The following is a 19,561-nucleotide window of genomic DNA, read 5'->3' as shown; positions in this document are numbered from 1 at the left end:
TTTGTGAACATAGCATTCAGTTTAGTAGCCCTCTGGGTGACCCTGGGGTTGTGTTGGCAGCCATGAAAGCGCTGCATACTGCCTTGAACTGCAATTTTTGTTAGTGACTTCTCTGAGCCTGCTATGAAAATGCACTGAAAAAAGGTTGAATAGGTGCTTTAACTGTGAAACAGATTTGCAAATCCTAAAGAACCCGAAAACAATATATGTGCTGTCATACCAGAGAACTCGTACTTGTAAGCTACTAATATGTAAATTTATCTTCTTTGATCTCATATACAGAACAATAATTGGCACCCGATGCACACATCTCATTCAGCAGTTTCTTCCTTTTATCCTACTTGGAATGCAGAGCATTTTGGCAAAATTTTAAAATGACCGAGATTGTTTTGATGTACCTATCGGTATCTACTGCTGCTTTGGCAACAGTTCACTTTATGATGTAGTAATGTTAAACCCATTAATAAGAGGCTTGCTCTGGCCAGTATTTCTTGTCTTTTAATGAGATCTCTTATAAAGTGGGTACCTCGTATGCACTTCTTTATCAGCCCGTATTTTACTGTAGGACCACTGGTGTCTCAATATCTATTTGTCTCTTATATCAGCGTCTCTTTTAAAGAGGTTCGACTGTACTCAGCTTTACCAGTTTGGTCGTATCCTCGCTAGAACTGCTAGTATTTTAATTATGTAGGTCATGTCACGCTGCTGTTGGTGCCAAACTATATTTTCGTTTGCTTTGCACAATTCGTGTTGATTGTTTTCTGTGAAATACCTTTTATTATTGATGCCTCTGTGAGTTTTCGTACTCTAGGAGTGCTGTGAGATACTTTGCCACCTGCAGCTAAAAAAATATCTGTACCAAACCTGTTTTTTTTCTTTGAAAACACTTTTGTCTCCACAAAACGGTACTTCTCTTGCTCTGAAATCAGCTACGAGAATCAAAAAAGCCGCTTCCATCAATGTGTGACCTAACTGTGGTGTGCATGGAGTATATCTTCACTTTTGACTGTACAGTGTCCATCAAACTTCCTAAATGCTGTGCAGCTGCTGTAATCAGTACAAATGTCATTTGCACCTTATAGCTGCCGGGTGCAACAACAGTTTGGTGGTAACTGCCGTTGCATACTATAAGTATAAATATATATTGATATATCCGCACTCACTCTAGGTCTCCACTCGTCTACTGATCAGCCTTGTTGGTTAATTCAAGGTAGGTTTACATTTTGCTAATTTGCATGCCAAGGTTTCTGCATAAGAAAACTGGCACTGATGGGTGCTACTGCATGCAAGTTGGGGACACTCCTTAGTGTGGTGTAGAAATTGTAGGGTACCACGTAAAAGCTGCCAAGGATGACTGCTGTTGCCTTCCTTGACAAAAACCTCTTTGTCAAGAAAGTTGGCACAGGACTGAGGCACAAGCTTCCTTCTATTGTGGTGCTGCAGAAAGTTTGATAATAACATCACGAGGGTGAAATGAGGGCAGCTATTGCGCAGTCTATGCGAAAGTCATGGCTGGTGTGTGGGTGTTAATCCTACATGCCATAATTAAAACTGCAGACACTATTCGTATGCTTTCAATAAACTTTATTGGGTTGTAAATGTTCTCTTAGAATGGTTGAAATTATGTTGCTTGTAATTCATTACGTGATAACTAGTACATATGACATAGGGACGGTTTTGACTGCAAGTGTTCCTAAATGCAGCAATTTCTAGTGAGCAACACTTGCTGTGCTTATTAGATATCAATTGCTTTTATTTTCTATCTTCAAAACTGTTCAATCAGAAATCAGAGGTTGAATTAAACGTGGTGAAGATTGAGGCTTGGGTTGTTGAGAATTCATTGAACAAGTAATGTCTGTAGAAAAATGAGGGGTGGCTTGATGTTGTAGGCTGTCGTAAAGAAAGGTGCATTTGCTCTTTATGTCTTTATGTTTTAATGTGCCTGTTGAAACACGTGCCTGTCAACAACTAATTTATGCTCAAAGGCTAACTGGCTCAATCAGGCTGAGCACAAAACCTTCTGGTACGGGCCATGCTGGAAATCGCCGGGTGAGCCTGAGTAGGGCACTCTCAAGACCGGCCTGAGAAGCTGACTCGTGTTGTCCTCTAGCGAGCACTTTTTAAATCCCAAGCATTTCGTAGGAACTTGTTGTTGAAAAGAGCGCACCAGTTGTGTGTGCACTAATATTATTACCCGTAATATATCAAAAAATGAAGAGAAACATCCTCTAAGAAACACTCCAGCTAGAGCTATCAAGTAAAAGTTGGCTAGCAGAATTTAAGAAGTGACCGGGTTTAACTGGCATATTGTCCTTAGTGTAATTAGAACTGGGAAAGCATACAAAGTACGGATCAAAGTTTCTCTAAGACATGAGCATATAGTGCGGCGTTTCTCATCCACTAAGGCATATGGTGTAACATTGATCAATTTTACAGCATCAACGAAAGGTCGGCATCACTTGCTGGTCACATTTTCACTGAAGTCATCCACTAACATAGCTTGGTTTGTTGTACATACAGGGGACCCGTTACACGAAACCTTAGAAGTCCAGCAAAATATTTCCTATTTTACAGGAGTTCTGTTTACTGAGCAAAAAAAACGAGTGCAGAATACAAGTATGAAACTAATATCGGAGGCAGGTGTTCCACTTACGCAACAGTTCCATTAAAGGGGCCCTGCAACACTTATTGAGCATGGTCAGAAAACACTGCCGATAGGTAGTAGAGGCTCCTGATGACACACGAGCCAAATATCATAGTGCATCACGCGGCCTGGAATTCACAATAAATTATCAAAATAAGTGAAAAATTGCTTTCTCTTCTCGAGAAATCGCGCAATATACCCAAAAATCATACGTAGCAAGCCCATCTATCAGCCATTGTCAGATTCGAACATAGCGCGCTCACTCGTTACAGAGACCACCACGGGAGGCTGCTAATTGTCTACGCATGTGCATGCGATTACATTAAAAAAGCCAAAAATTCCAAGAAAAAGTTCTCAAGGTCACTGGGCTCACATGAAGTTTCCCTGTGGTCCTTCCTTCCCTGCTTAGCTTCCAGTGCTTTCGTCGGCACGAAAGAAGAAAGAATGCAATTGCAGCGTGTGACAAATCTTTGTAACTTCACTCGTACTGGACAAATTCTTAAAATTTTTGCGGTGTTGAATTCGTGAGGCAATAATTCCATGGTTATTTGAAAAAGTGTTTCAGGGCCCCTTTAAGAGGTTTTCATTTTCACACCGTTCTCCACTGTTACAAAAGTTCTTTTTTTTTGTGTGAATCAAATAAAAGCGTGCAAGTGGCATTTATTATGTCTTGTAATGTATCACATCATCGTAAGTAGTTTGAGTGCTAGCAAATAATTCCGGATTGGACTTGAGACACTTGATGACGTTTGGCTCATTCCAAAATGTCCCATTGTGGTGCATATTGTGTTGCACATTTATCTTTTTTAATTAGTAGAGCACTGCTGTGGACAAATTTGACGGTCTAGACGTTCTCAAACATTGAACTTGCACATTGACATACATTTCTGTTCACTTTTAGTGTCCCTTTAAGCAATGAAATATGTCATGTCAAAAGCACAGTCATTACTCATTACCCACCCTTGGAGATTTTCAACCATGGGTCTCGCAATTCGCTAAAAATACCCTTTAACTGTAGCTACGGAAAAAAAAATTCAAAATAACAAATGGGAAGATAACTTCGGAACCTCGATAGTTGCAGTTGTGTGCGAAATGGTCCTTTCATATGAAAGTAGTCTAGGTATTGCTGTTTGTACTCATAGTCTCTGCCACTACGATTAGCACTGCTACATTTTTATACCAAATGAGAATACAGTAGCACAGTACAGTTGAATTTTGGCATTGCGAAATTGTATTGGAGTCGTGGAACAAATGCGAGTGCCACAAATTCAAAGATGCTGTTTTCTTTGACTTTGTGGCAGAAGTTGGTCACTTGGGATACTGTGGTGGTAATGGGTTGCTGCAATGTAAAAGAAAAAAAAAAAAACTGGAAAAAGAAGCAGTTGGCAACTGTGGCATCAACAATGAGAGTAGCAAAGGAGAGATATTAGTTCGATTTGTGGGGTAAAAAATGAATATTATAATGAACAAGTAGTAGAATATTATAATGAACAAGAAAAAAACATGAAAATAGGAAGCATTCGTTGGTAAGCCAAATAAAAAAAAAACTGAAAACAGGCTAGATGTATAATGGGCAATGAGTCTGAATCGAAAAATTCTATTTGGACCCACCAGCACGCAGCAGGCCGTTCTCACACAGGGACAGATAGGTCTAGCCCCCGCGATATCGCAGTATTGTTGGCCTGCCCATAATTGTGCTTCCAAATCGAGACAGTGTAGCAGTATCCCGCTTGTATGATGTAACATCTTCGTCTACCCATAAAAAGGGGCACCACCAGAGCATGTGGTCTAAGTTGGCAAAGTCTTAGCTTTCTGAATGCAGAAGGAGTGGATAACGCAGTCTAGTCTTCGTATATCACTGAGAGTGAAGATCACACTCAGCATGAAGAGAGCATGACAAAGTTTAGTGCTAAAAAGCAGGCCAACATCGACATAGTTCTGATAAAAACAAAGATTAACCTTGCCCATAAAAATAAATATGATGTCTCCACAACAAAAAGAAATTGGTAATGGGAGTGAATGAATTAAACCCTAGCTGTCAAGATTTCCAATGCAGCAACTGCACTTAGAGAAAAACCACAAAGATAATTAGTGGTGCTTGCATAGTGCTTGTTTCTTTACATCATCTAACATTGCAGATTAAGGGCTATCGTAACAGTCCCTGTGGATGACAGTGCTGCTACCCATTTTCAGGTAAGAGTGGCCTTAATTATTTCACAATTTTTGTAAGGTCCTTTGTGTGAACACTTAATTTGAATGCGCAGTAAAGTAAATGCTATTGTGACTATATCAATGTCTGTGAATAAGTGCTCGTTTCTTCACTTTGTGCTTATTTAAGAATCTAACATTTCAGATGAAGGGCTACCGTAATAGTTCCTGGGGATGGCAATGCTTCTATTCGTTTTCTGGTTAAAACAGAATTTAACATTCCACCATTCACTTAATGTTTCTTATGAGAAAAACAATTAATTTGACTGTGCAGTGAAATATTATACGCTATTCTGACTATATCAGAGGCTGGAAATCGGTGCTTGTTTTTTCACCTTGTGCTTATTTAAGAATATAACATTTCAGGTGAAGGCCTATCGTAATAATCCCTGTGGATAACAGTGCTTCTACCCATTTTCAGGTAAGAACGACTTTTAACGTTCCGCCATTCACATAGGGTTTCTAATGAGGAGAACACTTCATTTGACTGTACAGTGAAATATTATACGCTATTCTGACTATATCAGTGTCTGTGAATTAGTGCTCCTTTCTTCACCTTGTGCTTATCTAAGAATCCAACAATGCAGATAAAGTGCTCTCGTAAAAGTCCCTGTGAATGGCAGTGCTTCTACCCATTTTCAGGTAAGAACGGCGTTTAACGTTCCACCATTCACATAGGGTTTCTTATGAGGAGAACACTTAATTTGACTGTGCAGTGAAATATTATACGCTATTCTGACTATATCAGTGGCTGGGAATTAGTGCTCCTTTCTTCACCTTGTGTTTATTTAAGAATCTAACATTGCAGATGAAAGGCTATCTTAATGGTCCCTGTGGATGACACTGCTTCTACCCATTTTCAGGTAAGCACGGTGTTTAACCTTCCACGATCCACATAGGGTTTCTTATGAGGAAAACACTTAATTTGACTGTGCAGTGAAATATTATACGCTATTCTGACTATATGAGTGTCTGTGAATCAGTGCTCGTTTTTTCACCTTGTGCTTATTTAAGAATATAACATTTCAGGTGAAGGGCTATCGCAATGATCCCTGTGGATGGCAGTGCTACCGATTTTCAGGTAAGAGCGGCCTATAAAGTTCGACCATTCACTTAAGGTTTCTTATGAGGAGAACACTTAATTTGACTGTGCAGTGAAAAATTATGCGCTATTCTGACTATATCAGCATCTGTGAATTAATGCTCTTTTCTTCACCTTGTGCTTATCTAAGAATATAACATTTCAGATGAAGGGCTAACGCAATGATCCCTGTGGATGGCAGTGCTTCTTGATGAATTTGTGTTATACCTGTGTCACACGGGCACGCAAAAAGTCTTTTAAGTAAGCGGTCTTTTACGAAGTTGAAAGACTTTTAACAAAGAGGTGTTTGTGGCGCAGACACACGGCAGCAACGATCTCCTTTTAGTGTTTTCGTTCGATGACGCTAGTGAAAGCGTGGCGCTAGCAGTTAAAAGAGAAGCAATGAAAATTAAACGATGTACCACGATGTACAAATTAAAGACTTGTTGCACTGCTCGTTTCTTCAAATAAGTTTAAGAATAAGAGATGAAGAAACACCGATGTGAATGTTTTTGCACTAGATAAGGAAGCATTCCCATAACTAGCGACGTGCACAAGTCCGTCTGGCACCACTGTGCTTTTATTTACCGTATTTGTTTTTCGCTGCTCTCGACTGCTCTCGACACGTTATGGGCGACCGTACGGGAGAAAAAGCGAGGATCGCAAGCCTCACGGCCTGCCTTCTCGCTCTGGAAAGCGAGGCAGACGCTGCAAAAGCCGCCAAGGAGAGGATAAAGCAGCGCAAGACCGAGCGTCACCACGTGATATTGCCGACGCGTTGTAGCTGCTTACGAGACTAGAAAACGAAATAACCATTACAAGAGTTCATTACACCTTCTGCAGGATATGAAATTTGTTTTTACAAAGAGTTTTGATGACGGAAAAATAAGCATTCGCTCTTTTTTTTCCACCACTCGAAAATTGCTGGTGCCCACTGGTTTCGAGGCTACTTATTCAGAGCCGTAAAAGAGATCGACGAACGCCGTTTACGAAAAAGACCGCTTCTGAAAATGAGTTCGCTCTGTGCCGTGTGTCTGCTGTCAGGAACTCCTTTTCGGAAAAAGACCGCTTACTTAAAAGACTTTTAAGTGCCCGTGTGACAGGGGTATTAGATTATTTAGAACTCCGCCTAAGCAACTTTCACGGTTCTAACACTGCCCAAATGTGGGATACTTTCAAGAACATGTGTCTTCACTGTATCGAACATTTTGTTCCAGACAAGGTAAAAAAGACGCGTAAGCTAACCCCTTGGATTTCACGGGATATTTTACACTTGAAAAGAAAATTAAAACGCCTGAAGCGAGGAGTGTCCTCTCGTGACATCATTCAAACCACTCAATTAGCCCTTAATCAAGCCGTAGCAAGCGCTAAACGAAGTTATTTTGAGCACGAGTTGCCGAACTTCATTCGATCTGCTCCGCAGAAATTTTGGAACTTCTTGTCGAACAAAAGAAAACCTATTGAAAAATTACGTCACGATAATGCGCTCCTCGTTGATAAGGCAGACATTGCTGAGCATTTCAACGCTTATTTCCACGGTGTATTTTCGACAGTACATGAGCCTATGCCCCAAATTGTTTCCAATTGCAGAATCAATGCTGATATTGTGTCTATATCTGGTGTGATTTCTATGATGCTTAACCTAAAAACTAAGTCTTCACCTGGTCCTGACGGGATACCGAACGTTTTTCTTTCCCGTTACGCTGAAGCATTATCACCCTTTCTTGTGGCAATTTTCAACACATCATTATCTTCTGGTGTCCTACCCTTTGATTGGAAAGTCGGACGCATTGTTCCAGTGTTTAAAAAAGGCGATGTCATGGTTCCTGGTAATTATCGTCCCATTTCATTAACATCATCTTGCTGTAAAATTTTAGAACATATTATAGCTAACTACATTTCCAAGTTTCTCAACGATAACGGTTTATTATCCTGCTTTCAACATGGTTTTAGAAAAGGATTTTCTACTGTCACTCAATTAACCTCTATTGTTCACAGTTTTGCCGGCGTCCTTGATAAGACTGGCCAGGTCGACGTAATATTCCTGGATTTTCGAAAGGCCTTTGACCTTGTTCCACATTCGCAACTCATGCTCAAACTACAGGCAATTGGACTTCCGGCCTTTATAACAAACTGGATTTCTTCTTATCTATCTGACCGCACGCAATATGTTAGTATTGATGATAAATGTTCCAAATCTTTACCCGTCACATCTGGCGTTCCGCAAGGTAGTGTACTAGGCCCTCTTTTGTTTCTTATATATATTAATGATATTGTTGATGTGATTACCAGCCCAGTACAAATTAGACTATTTGCGGATGATTGTATTCTTTTTAACGAAATAACTTGCCACGAGGATCAAATTCAATTAAATTCTAACCTTCTTAGCATACAGGCATGGTGCACAAAGTGGAATATGAAGTTAAATGCCGAAAAATCGGTCTTCATGAAAATTACTAAAAAGAAGAACAGCTTGTTGTTTTCCTATGAGCTTCCTGAACGGCCGCTTTGTGAAGTCAGTTGTTACAAGTACCTTGGTGTCACCATTACAAACAACCTAAGTTGGAATCAGCACGTTTCCAACGTCTGTGCGTCCTCTTTTCGCAAGCTCTGCCTTCTCAGACACAAACTTAAATTAGCTCCTCCAAGTGTTAAACTTTTTGCATACACATCGATTATTAGACCGAAACTCGAATACGCATGCTCAGTTTGGGACCCGCACAAGCAAAAAAATATTCAGGCTCTTGAAATGATACAGCGCAAAGCGGTTCGCTTTATCTACTCAAAATATCGTTTATCAGACTCGCCTACTACTCTCATGAAAGAGCGCGGGATCCAAACGTTGCAGGCACGACGTAAAATAGAAAGGCTTAAATTTCTTTACCAGCTTAAGAGCAACAAACTCGGCATTAGCCCTGATCAGTTTATTCAGCCATTGACTTCTCGGCGTACACGACATCGACACGCTGCATCCCTGACCCCCTACAGCGCCAGAACAAATGTCTTCAAATTTTCCTTCTGTCCACGCACCATATCTGACTGGAATGATCTGCCCATATCTGTTGTCTGTAGTATTGATGGGATTGAACATATAGAAAATTGAGACAGTATGTTTCTTTTTTTTTAGAAGTTGCTGTATTTTACCTTGTATTGTCGGTTTGTTTATACTTGAGTGATTATGCCCCTCCTGCTTGGGCCCCTTGTGGGGCCTGCAGTATGTCATAAATAAATAAATAAAATAAATTCTACCCATTTTCAGGTAAGAGCGGCCTATAAAGTTCGACCATTCTCTTAAGGTTTCTTATGAGGAGAACACTTAGTTGGACTGTGCAGTGAAATATTATACGCTATTCTGACTATATCAGTGGCTTGGAATTATAGTCCGTTTCATACATCAGGTGCAACGCTGTGAAGGCTAGGCAAGTAGTCCGTAAATAAAACCCAAGGTGTTGCTCCGCGCGGTTTCGTAGCCGAGTGGTCTGACGCGTCGCTCCGGAGAGTTCACCGTAGTTTTGAAGTGCATGGGTTCGAATCCACGTGGTGCAATTTTTTTTATAATTTTTGCGAGTTCACTTCGAAATCTTGTTTTTTTTTTTCAGTAACTTCAACTTACTTGCACGCGGAAGTGAACTGCACGTATCTATTCATTTGTGCATACCGTGTGAGGGCCGGAACCTGCTGAGCTGGCACCGAGGTTTGACCAGCATGGCGATTTTGTCGCGATTATACCGCATTGTCGGTTTACCTCGTTGATGTAAGCGAGTACTGCGTGTAAGATGACGTTAATTTATTGATTAGGTAGCACAGCAGCTCAAATGAGGCTGGGTTAACGACAGGTGCTCACCTTCAACTTTTGTTTTCGTCATTGCCCCGATGATCCACTTTTCTGTGCCACTCTTTAAACACACAGCAGGTTATTGATTATAGCGGGCCGCCGGCAGAGAAACCTGTTCAGTTTTAGCAAAACAGTGCGGAATCGACCTTCCACTGCACTGTACGGTAGCCCGACGCACTTCATGCGAGTAACGAATGATATGTTATTCAGGGAAAAGGGAAGAAAGCAAATTTGTGTAGCTCGGAATAGTGATTTTGGCACACAAATGCATAAAACATTTCCTAGACTTGGTATTCGCCCGTTTACTATCTTAATATATGCAACATTTTTGTGAATTGTTATTCGCGATTTATTTCTTCAGTATAATTCCAACCCATCCTCCTTCCCGCAAGTAAGAGTTCCTTTTTTATCGTTCAAAAGAGAGTTTCAGCTAGGCTGTTATTCGGCAGAAACTCTAAATTTTAATTTATGCGTCAATCGTTTTTTTTATAAAAACCTGGATATGGCCTGTTTTTCTCGGTTGAGAAAATCTTTATGGTATAAGGTAATTCAGTGCCCAAAAGTTGTACTGGTTCAAAAAGTTGGAGATTTGTTCCATACATACATAAATCCAGGGGCAATACTCATTGCGTGCGATGGACCAATATTCCAAACGGATGACGACTTTTGTGGTTTAAAAAACGCAAACTTTATTTACAGAAGAGCACCTCTGGCCAATGTCGTGGTGGGTTCCGACATCTTCTTTTTTTTCCTTTTTTATACCAAGTTTTTACAGAGGTCATGTGACCATTCCGAACGTTTGCACTTCACAACAAAACATAAATAAAGCAATTATTAGGGAGCAGTACAGTGCAGTGTCCTTCCTAGCCCGGGTCACTTGGCGACGTTAAAACCAACACACAAAATCACACGATGAGGAAGCACTCTTTGCTTTGTCATAATGACACAGCCTTCTTGGGGAATGAGCTCAGCAGGTTCGCTAGAAAGGTGTCCACAATCCAGCTCAACCAGTCGACCCTCGTGAACAAAGCCACCACTGACAGGCCGCACATTCCTCGAAAGCCAGCAAAGTTCTTCAATGCCACTCAACTCGTCATCACTGAACTGAGCACCCGACTCATCGGAGGAGGAGTTGCACGAATCACAAATGCAGAAGACAAGTGGTTCGATTTCACTATCCACAATCATGTCCCGTTCCCATGCTTCAGCTTCAACTTGCTCTACATGCGCGCAGCAGTTTTGCCACTTTTCCTGTTTTACAGATGCCAGTGCTTCTGGCAGAAGCTTCTCTACTTCAGCCAAAGTGAAACCCGTATTCCGTGCTGCGATGTACCCCTTTACCTGGCTCCAAACAAGCTCGATTGGGTTTAACTCGCAGTGGTATGGTGGTACACGAAGCACTTCATGGCCGTGGGTAGCCGCCACAGTGTCGATGCGGTACACAATACTGGGTGTGTTGACCTTTTGGGGAAGTTCCAGCAGTTCAGCTCTCACCATGTCCTCTGACCATGGAACACCTTTCTTTGTGAGCCAAAGCTGAATATCAGCTTTGCGCGTCGACTTGGTAGGTGCTTTCTCAAGAGCTACGCTGTGGTATGGCGCATTGTCCATGACAATAACGCTATTAGGCGGAATGTTTGGCAAAAGCTTGTCGGTGAACCACTCCTCAAAGTATCTGCCATCCATCTCAGAGTGGTAGTCAGCGCTGCCCCCCTTTTTTGCTCAGAAGTAGTCAGCAGCTCCTTCGATGAAACCAGTTGCACTGCTGCTAGCATGTACGAGGATCAAACGGGCCCCTTCGCCCGAGGGTGCAGCCAATCCTGTCATCAGACCTTTGAGGAAGGCATCTTGCGATGACTTCACAGTCGTTTCCTGCCAAACGTACTCCTTCGTGTGCCCTGCGTTGACCCATGTTTCATCCAAGTAGATGATGCACCTGTACAAAGCAAAACGAACGAGCGCACGAGTTAGCGCACACAAGTAAACATACCCACAGCAGCAGCTTGAGTCTTGCCATGACCATAGTCGAAAATACTGCAAAGGACAACTTGAGCAAAAAGTACAAAAAGCATTCATATGCATATTCTATTTTCTTCGTTACCCACTCATATGCTGACTGCTCTTTCGTAAACAGCTGCTTAGCGTCAATCGAGGAAAAAAAACGGTCGGCGTCAGTGCTTTCTTCAGTCGGGCTTTAATTCGGCACGTAGGTGGCATTTGGCCGTCGGTTCTGATTCATGGCAAGTTCACATGTCACACATGCGGTATTCGGTAAGAATTCATTGGCCGTCGCTATCATTTTGCACGAATGGAAACAAAAATAGACACTGAAATTCCCAACAATGCTGTCAGTAACTCGCATCTTTCACGGGAATGAGCGCTTATTGCACCAAACGGCAGAGATTTAGCGAATAACTCTCACCGATTGAGGCAAATACCCCCACCCAACAAAAACAAAAGTCGTGAAATGCGACCTGTAAGCAATTACCTTGCTTAACCGTTTTCTTTTTTCCAGGTTGTAATTCATATGTAATACTCTCCATTACCATTATAAAGTTGCAATGCTAACATCAAGTGTTATATCAAGGAAATCTACATGTGCTGCGTAAGGAAATATGAAAATAACGGTTCCCACCGGCCCTGTCCTCGGAATTTCTTGATCGCCCGCAAGTACCTGCGACGCCAGGCAATGATGTCACTGCGCTCGATTAGCGCAAGATTCCGTTTTCTCTTAGCAAAGGTCGATGTCCTTCATTAGCCTCCACAAGGTGGTTTTCGTGAAGTTCGGCAAGTCGTCGTCTTCGTTGACAGCCCTTATCACACTGTCCAGTGTTGGGATCTCCCTCTTGGCGTACATGCTGTGCACTTTCAGACGGATGGCATGGATTGTCAAGCTGTCATGTTTGACGGTTCGCGAGCTCAAAATATTCACCTCGCAAGCTCGTTTTTTCGGTGACACCAAAGGCCCACGCAGACGCTCCGCCTTCAATTTCGCCACGGTACGGGGAGATATTTCGGTGTCCTCGCTCACAACACTCAGCACTTCCCGCACAGATTTCTCCGGGAAACGCATCCTGGTACGGGCGTACACATTTGCAATTACTTGCTTGGCGTGCTTTGACAGCTTTGATGTGCGAAGCTTCGAAAAAATTCGCGCAGGAGAGGTGGTCGAGGACGCAGAGCTGGACGCCATTTTTTCGAAGCTGCCACAACAAATAAAAAAAAAACGGCGGCGCGGGTCGCGCGGAGAGCGAAAACCTGATACGAAAGCGACAAACATAAATTACCAACTCGCATATTTGGATTGTTTATCCAACAACACAGGCGTTTGTTTTTTAACCTGATGACAAATATGTATGCTTAGAAGTTTCCCGAGAAGCATTTATTGATTCTCGTACACCCCAAGCGACGCACTACTTTTTGGTCGCGGCAGTACACACCGCAAACAAGAGCGCTAGCTTTGACAGCGTTGCACATGATGTATGAAACGGAGTATAGTGCTCGTTTTTTTCACCTTGTGCTCATCCAAGATTGTAACGTTACAGATGAAGGGCTATCGTAGTAGTCCCTGTGGATGGCAGTGCTTCTACCCATCTTAAGGTAAGAGCGGCCTATAAAATTCGACCACTCACTCAAGGTTTCTTATGAGCAGAACACTTAATTTGACTGTGCAGTGAAATATTATACGCTATTCTGACTATATCAGTGGCTGGGAACTAGTGCTCGTTTTTTCACCTTGTGCTCACCCAAAATTGTAACGTTACAGATGAAGGGCTATCGTAATGGTTCCTGTGGATGGCAGTGCTTCTACCCATTTTCAAGTAAGCGCGGCCTTTAACATTCCACCATTCACACATGGTTTCTTATGAGGAGAACACTTAATTTGACTGTGCAGTGAAAAATTATACGCTATTCTGACTATATCAGTGGCTGTGAATCGGTGCCCATTTATTCACCTTGTGCTTATCTAAGAATGTAAAATTGCAGATGAAGGGCTATCTTAATGGTCCCTGTGGATGACAGTGCTTCTACCCATTTTCAGGATTTTCAGGTAAGCACGGTGTTTAACCTTCCACAATCCACATAGGGTTTCTTATGAGGAGAACACTTAATTTGACTGTGCAGTGAAATACTATACGCTATTCTGACTATATAAGCGTCTGTGAATCAGTGCTCGTTTTTTCACCTTCTGCTTATTTAAGAATATAACATTTCAGGTAAAGGGCTATCGCAATGATCCCTGTGGATGGCAGTGCTACTGATTTTCAGGTAAGAGCGGCCTATAAAGTTCGACCATTCACTTAAGGTTTCTTATGAGGAGAACACTTAATTCGACTGTGCAGTGAAATATTATACGCTATTCTGACTATATTAGTGGCTGCGAATTAGTGCTCGTTTTTTCACCTCGTGCTCATCTGAGAATGTAACTTTACAGATGAAGGGCTATTGCAATGATCCCTGTGGATGGCAGTGCTTCTACCCATTTTCAGGTAAGAGCGGCCTATAAAGTTCGACCATTCACTTAAGGTTTCTTATGAGGAGAACACTTCATTCGACTTTGCAGTGAAATATTATACGCTATTCTGACTATATCAGTGACTGTGAATCGGTGCCCGTTTATTCACCTTGTGCTTATCTAAGAATGTAACATTGCAGATGAAGGGCTATCTTAATGGTCCCTGTGGATGACAGTGCTTCTACCCATTTTCAGGTAAGCACGGTGTTTAACCTTCCACGATCCACATAGGGTTTCTTATGAGGAGAACACTTGATTTGACTGTGCAGTAAAAAATTATACGCTATTCTGACTATATCAGCATCTGTGAATTAATGCTCCTTTCTTCACCTTGTGCTTATCTAAGAATATAACATTTCAGATGAAGGGCTAACGCAATGATCCCTGTGGATGGCAGTGCTTCTACCCATTTTCAGGTAAGAGCGGCCTATAAAGTTCGACCATTCACTTAAGGTTTCTTATGAGGAGAACACTTAATTCGACTGTGCAGTGAAATATTATACGCTATTCTGACTATATCAGTGGCTGCGAATTAGTGTTCGTTTTTTCACCTTGTGCTTATCTAAGAATATAACATTTCAGATGAAGGGCTAACGCAGTGATCCCTGTGGATGGCAGTGCATCTACCCATTTTCAAGTAAGAGCGGCCTATAAAGTTCGACCATTCATTTAAGGTTTCTTATGAGGAGAACACTTAATTCGACTGTGCAGTGAAATATTATACGCTATTCTGACTATATCAGTGGCTGCGAATTAGTGCTCGTTTTTTCACCTTGTGCTCATCCAAGAATGTAACGTTACAGATTAAGGGCTATCGTAATGGTTCCTGTGGATGGCAGTGCTTCTACCCATTTCCAAGTAAGCGCAGCCTTTAACATTCCACCATTCACACAGGGTTTCTTATGAGGAGGACACTTAATTTGACTGTGCAGTGAAAAATTATACGCTATTCTGACTATATGAGTGGCTGTGAATCGGTGCCCGTTTATTCACCTTGTGCTTATCTAAGAATGTAACATTGCAGCTGAAGGGCTATCTTAATGGTCCCTGTGGATGACAGTGCTTCTACCCATTTTCAGGATTTTCAGGTAAGCACGGTGTTTAACCTTCCACGATCCACATAGGGTTTCTTATGAGGAGAACACTTAATTTGACTGTGCAGTGAAATACTATACGCTATTCTGACTATACAAGCGTCTGTGAATCAGTGCTCGTTTTTTCACCTTCTGCTTATTTAAGAATATAACATTTCAGGTGAAGGGCTATCGCAATGATCCCTGTGGATGGCAGTGCTACCGATTTTCAGGTAAGAGCGGCCTATAAAGTTCGACCATTCACTTAAGGTTTCTTATGAGGAGAACACTTAATTCGACTGTGCAGTGAAATATTATACGCTATTCTGACTATATCAGTGGCTGCGAATTAGTGCTCGTTTTTTCACCTTGTGCTCATCCAAGAATGTAACATTACAGATGAAGGGCTATCGTAATGGTTCCTGTGGATGGCAGTGCTTCTACCCATTTTCAAGTAAGCGCGGCCTTTAACATTCCACCATTCACACAGGGTTTCTTATGAGGAGAACACTTAATTTGACTGTGCACTGAAAAATTATACGCTATTCTGACTCTATGAGTGGCTGTGAATCGGTGCCCGTTTATTCACCTTGTGCTTATCTAAGAATGTAACATTGCAGATGAAGGGCTATCTTAATGGTCCCTGTGGATGACAGTGCTTCTACCCATTTTCAGGATTTTCAGGTAAGCACGGTGTTTAACCTTCCACGATCCACATAGGGTTTCTTATGAGGAGAACACTTAATTTGACTGTGCAGTGAAATACTATACGCTATTCTGACTATATAAGCGTCTGTGAATCAGTGCTCGTTTTTTCACCTTCTGCTTATTTAAGAATATAACATTTCAGGTGAAGGGCTATCGCAATGATCCCTGTGGATGGCAGTGCTACCGATTTTCAGGTAAGAGCGGCCTATAAAGTTCGACCATTCACTTAAGGTTTCTTATGAGGAGAACACTTAATTCGACTGTGCAGTGAAATATTATACGCTATTCTGACTATATCAGTGGCTGCGAATTAGTGCTCGTTTTTTCACCTTGTGCTCATCCAAGAATGTAACATTACAGATGAAGGGCTATCGTAATGGTTCCTGTGGATGGCAGTGCTTCTACCCATTTTCAAGTAAGCGCGGCCTTTAACATTCCACCATTCACACAGGGTTTCTTATGAGGAGAACACTTAATTTGACTGTGCAGTGAAAAATTATACGCTATTCTGACTATATCAGTGGCTGTGAATCGATGCCCGTTTATTCACCTTGTGCTTATCTAAGAATGTAACATTGCAGATGAAGGGCTATCTTGATGGTCCCTGTGGATGACAGTGCTTCTACCCATTTTCAGGTAAGCATGGTGTTTAACCTTCCACGATCCACATAGCGTTTCTTATGAGGAGAACACTTAATTTGACTGTGCAGTGAAAAATTATACGCTATTCTGACTATATCAGCATCTGTGAATTAATGCTCCTTTCTTCACCTTGTGCTTATCTAAGAATATAACATTTCAGATGAAGGGCTAACGCAATGATTTTTGTGGATGGCAGTGCTTCTACCCATTTTCAGGTAAGAGCGGCCTATAAAGTTCGACCATTCACTTAAGGTTTCTTATGAGGAGAACACTTAATTCGACTGTGCAGTGAAATATTATACGCTATTCTGACTATATCAGTGGCTGCGAATTAGTGCTCGTTTTTTCACCTTGTGCTTATCCGAGAATGTAACTTTACAGATGAAGGGCTATTGCAATGATCCCTGTGGATGGCAGTGCTTCTACCCATTTTCAGGTAAGAGCGGCCTATAAAGTTCGACCATTCACTTAAGCCCCGCCGCGGTGGTCTAGTGGCTAAGGTACTCGGCTGCTGACCCGCAGGCCGCGGGTTCAAATCCCGGCTGCGGCGGCTGCATTTCCGATGGAGGCGGAAATGTTGTAGGCCCGTGTGCTCAGATTTGGGTGCACGTTAAAGAACCCCAGGTGGTCGAAATTTCCGGAGCCCTCCACTACGCCGTTTCTCATAATCATATGGTGGTTTTGGGACGTTAAACCCGACATATCAATCATATCATTCACTTAAGCTTTCTTATGAGCAGAACACTTCATTCGACTGTGCAGTGAAATATTATACGCTATTCTGACTATATCAGTGGCTTGTAAATTAGTGCTCGTTTTTTCACCTTGTGCTCATCCAAGAATGTAACATTACAGATGAAGGGCTATTGTAATGGTTCCCGTGGATGGCAGTGCTTCTACCCATTTTCAGGTAAGCGTGGTGTTTAACTTTCCACCATTCACGTAGGGTTTCCTATGAGGAGAAAGCTTAATTTGACTGTGCAGTGAAATATTACACGCTATTTTGACTATATCAGTGGCTGTGAATTGTTGCTGGTTTCTTTACTTTGTGCTTATTTAAGAATGTAACATTGCTGATTAAGGGCTATCGTAATGGTGCCAGTGGATGACTGTGCTTCTACCCATTTTCTAGTAAGAGTAGGTTTTATCTTTCCACTATTTCATGTGCTTTTTTTATGAGGAAAATATTTATTTTGACTGCAGTGTGAGTTATTCCGTAACACAGTTGCAATGGTTACGAAAGCAGCAGTCAGCATGTTATCAGTGCTGTGTCTGGTGTGTGTTTCTTGAGGGGAAGGGTGTGTGACTATGGGAGTGTTTCAAGGCATTTACAAATTGTGCTAAATTAACTTACCTAATGACTGATTACCAACTAGCCTAACGACAAGTTGTAATATTTTTCTTCTGCTTGCGAAGACACGGGCAAGCTTGTTCCTATAGGTGTCCCTAAAACATTGAAAGAGTGGGCGGCCATCAACTCCCTCCAGTTCTGCTCCTAGTGTTTTACTGATTTTCAAGTCACGTGGTAATGTATGCACATGTCAAATGATATGGTTTTGTGAACTGTAAGATGAAAAAGTTTGAATGGGCAGTCAAAGGATGTTACATGTGCAAGTGGTATCTTTGTGCAGGTTTAATACTGTGTACTCTAGTCATGTAGGCACACATCACTTATTAATCACTTACTATGACATTTTCTCAGTTGTACGAGAAAATACCATCTGTATGCATATGTTGTGCCCCGCAGTTTGTCATTTTTTGGTCATCCCCATGCTTGAAGGTAGCGATTTTGGTGGTAGGGTGTTTTCCCCTTGTCGCGTAGGGCTTTTGGAAGGATTTCCAATCTGGGTGTGAGCTTGGTGGACACACCGAGACATCTCAGCACCTGCAGGTGTGGCCTTCCCAGAAGACACAATGCCATTGATCCTTCAAGCTGTAAAGCTGCATGCATATTGCCGTGCCACACCGTGTGTTGCCCAACCTACGGTATTTTGTCAGCCTTATTTTTTAGAACAATCTTTGTTGCCCACTCGATTTTATTACATTGCTCCCCCTAGCGTACGTCGCCGCACTAAATCGAATGATTGCCTTCAACCAATGACATGCGCCATATGTGACATCATTCCTATTTTATCCTATCCTATTTTTTCCTATCTCGCGTCTTTCATCAACTACAAGTACCGCTTTCTAGTTTATAACATCTTGCATCTTTTCATCATCAGCTACAAGTACCACCATCTAGTAAACACTACATGAACTAAACGAGAGGTGGCTACATACAGGAGACGGTACCGCCATCTAGTGAACACTGCAAGAACTAAACTAGAGGTGGCTACATACAGGGGACGGTACCGCCATCTAGTGAACACTGCAAGAACTAAACTAGAGGTGGCTACATACAGGCTACAGGGGACGCACAGCCCACGCCCTAAGGAGCTTCGCCCCTAAAAAGTCTACATTTTTCTGCAGGTACCCATAGGTTTTAATGTCAGCACCCTCTGTTAAAGTGACTGCTATTTTTAAGGAAGTTTTTCTTTAAATAAATGACCAGAAGTGTGGTGATTTTGACACGGGTCTTTCTTCGGATGTGTACTTGAACTTGACGTAACCCTACTGATGACTGATGTAGCGGCCCTACTCACAACTGCAGTATTATTTTGACAAGCTTAAAGCCACACTTTTACAAACACTGGACTAAACAGTCAGTAGTGCTCTTACTTACCAGGTGGCGTTAGGGGCAGCAAAACTTATTGCCCTTGTAGATAAAGGACACCATGGTAGGTGCTTTCATCATTTTACTGCTAATGCAACATATGACACTGATAGTCTCCTCGTGGTTTCTTTGTCTGGGGGC

At 42.0% G+C, this 19,561-nt stretch overlaps 1 long non-coding RNA gene across 1 annotated transcript; it reads left to right on the top strand.

Moving 5' to 3' along the window:
* Positions 1 to 1,227: 1,227 nt before the first annotated feature.
* Positions 1,228 to 19,269, top strand: LOC119166927 (uncharacterized). The gene is made up of 24 exons (XR_012884413.1): positions 1,228 to 4,837; positions 5,219 to 5,273; positions 5,440 to 5,494; positions 5,661 to 5,715; positions 5,882 to 5,933; positions 13,314 to 13,368; positions 13,535 to 13,589; positions 13,756 to 13,819; positions 13,986 to 14,037; positions 14,204 to 14,258; positions 14,425 to 14,479; positions 14,646 to 14,700; positions 14,867 to 14,921; positions 15,088 to 15,142; positions 15,309 to 15,372; positions 15,539 to 15,590; positions 15,757 to 15,811; positions 15,978 to 16,041; positions 16,208 to 16,259; positions 16,426 to 16,480; positions 16,647 to 16,701; positions 16,868 to 16,922; positions 17,089 to 17,143; positions 17,563 to 19,269. It is a non-coding gene; the product is annotated as an uncharacterized LOC119166927 (long non-coding RNA).
* Positions 19,270 to 19,561: the final 292 nt, after the last annotated feature.

Source organism: Rhipicephalus microplus, chromosome 6 (assembly GCF_043290135.1).
Source record: "Rhipicephalus microplus isolate Deutch F79 chromosome 6, USDA_Rmic, whole genome shotgun sequence".
NCBI classification, from domain to species: domain Eukaryota; kingdom Metazoa; phylum Arthropoda; class Arachnida; order Ixodida; family Ixodidae; genus Rhipicephalus; species Rhipicephalus microplus.
This window is presented reverse-complemented; position numbering and strand designations above follow the sequence as displayed.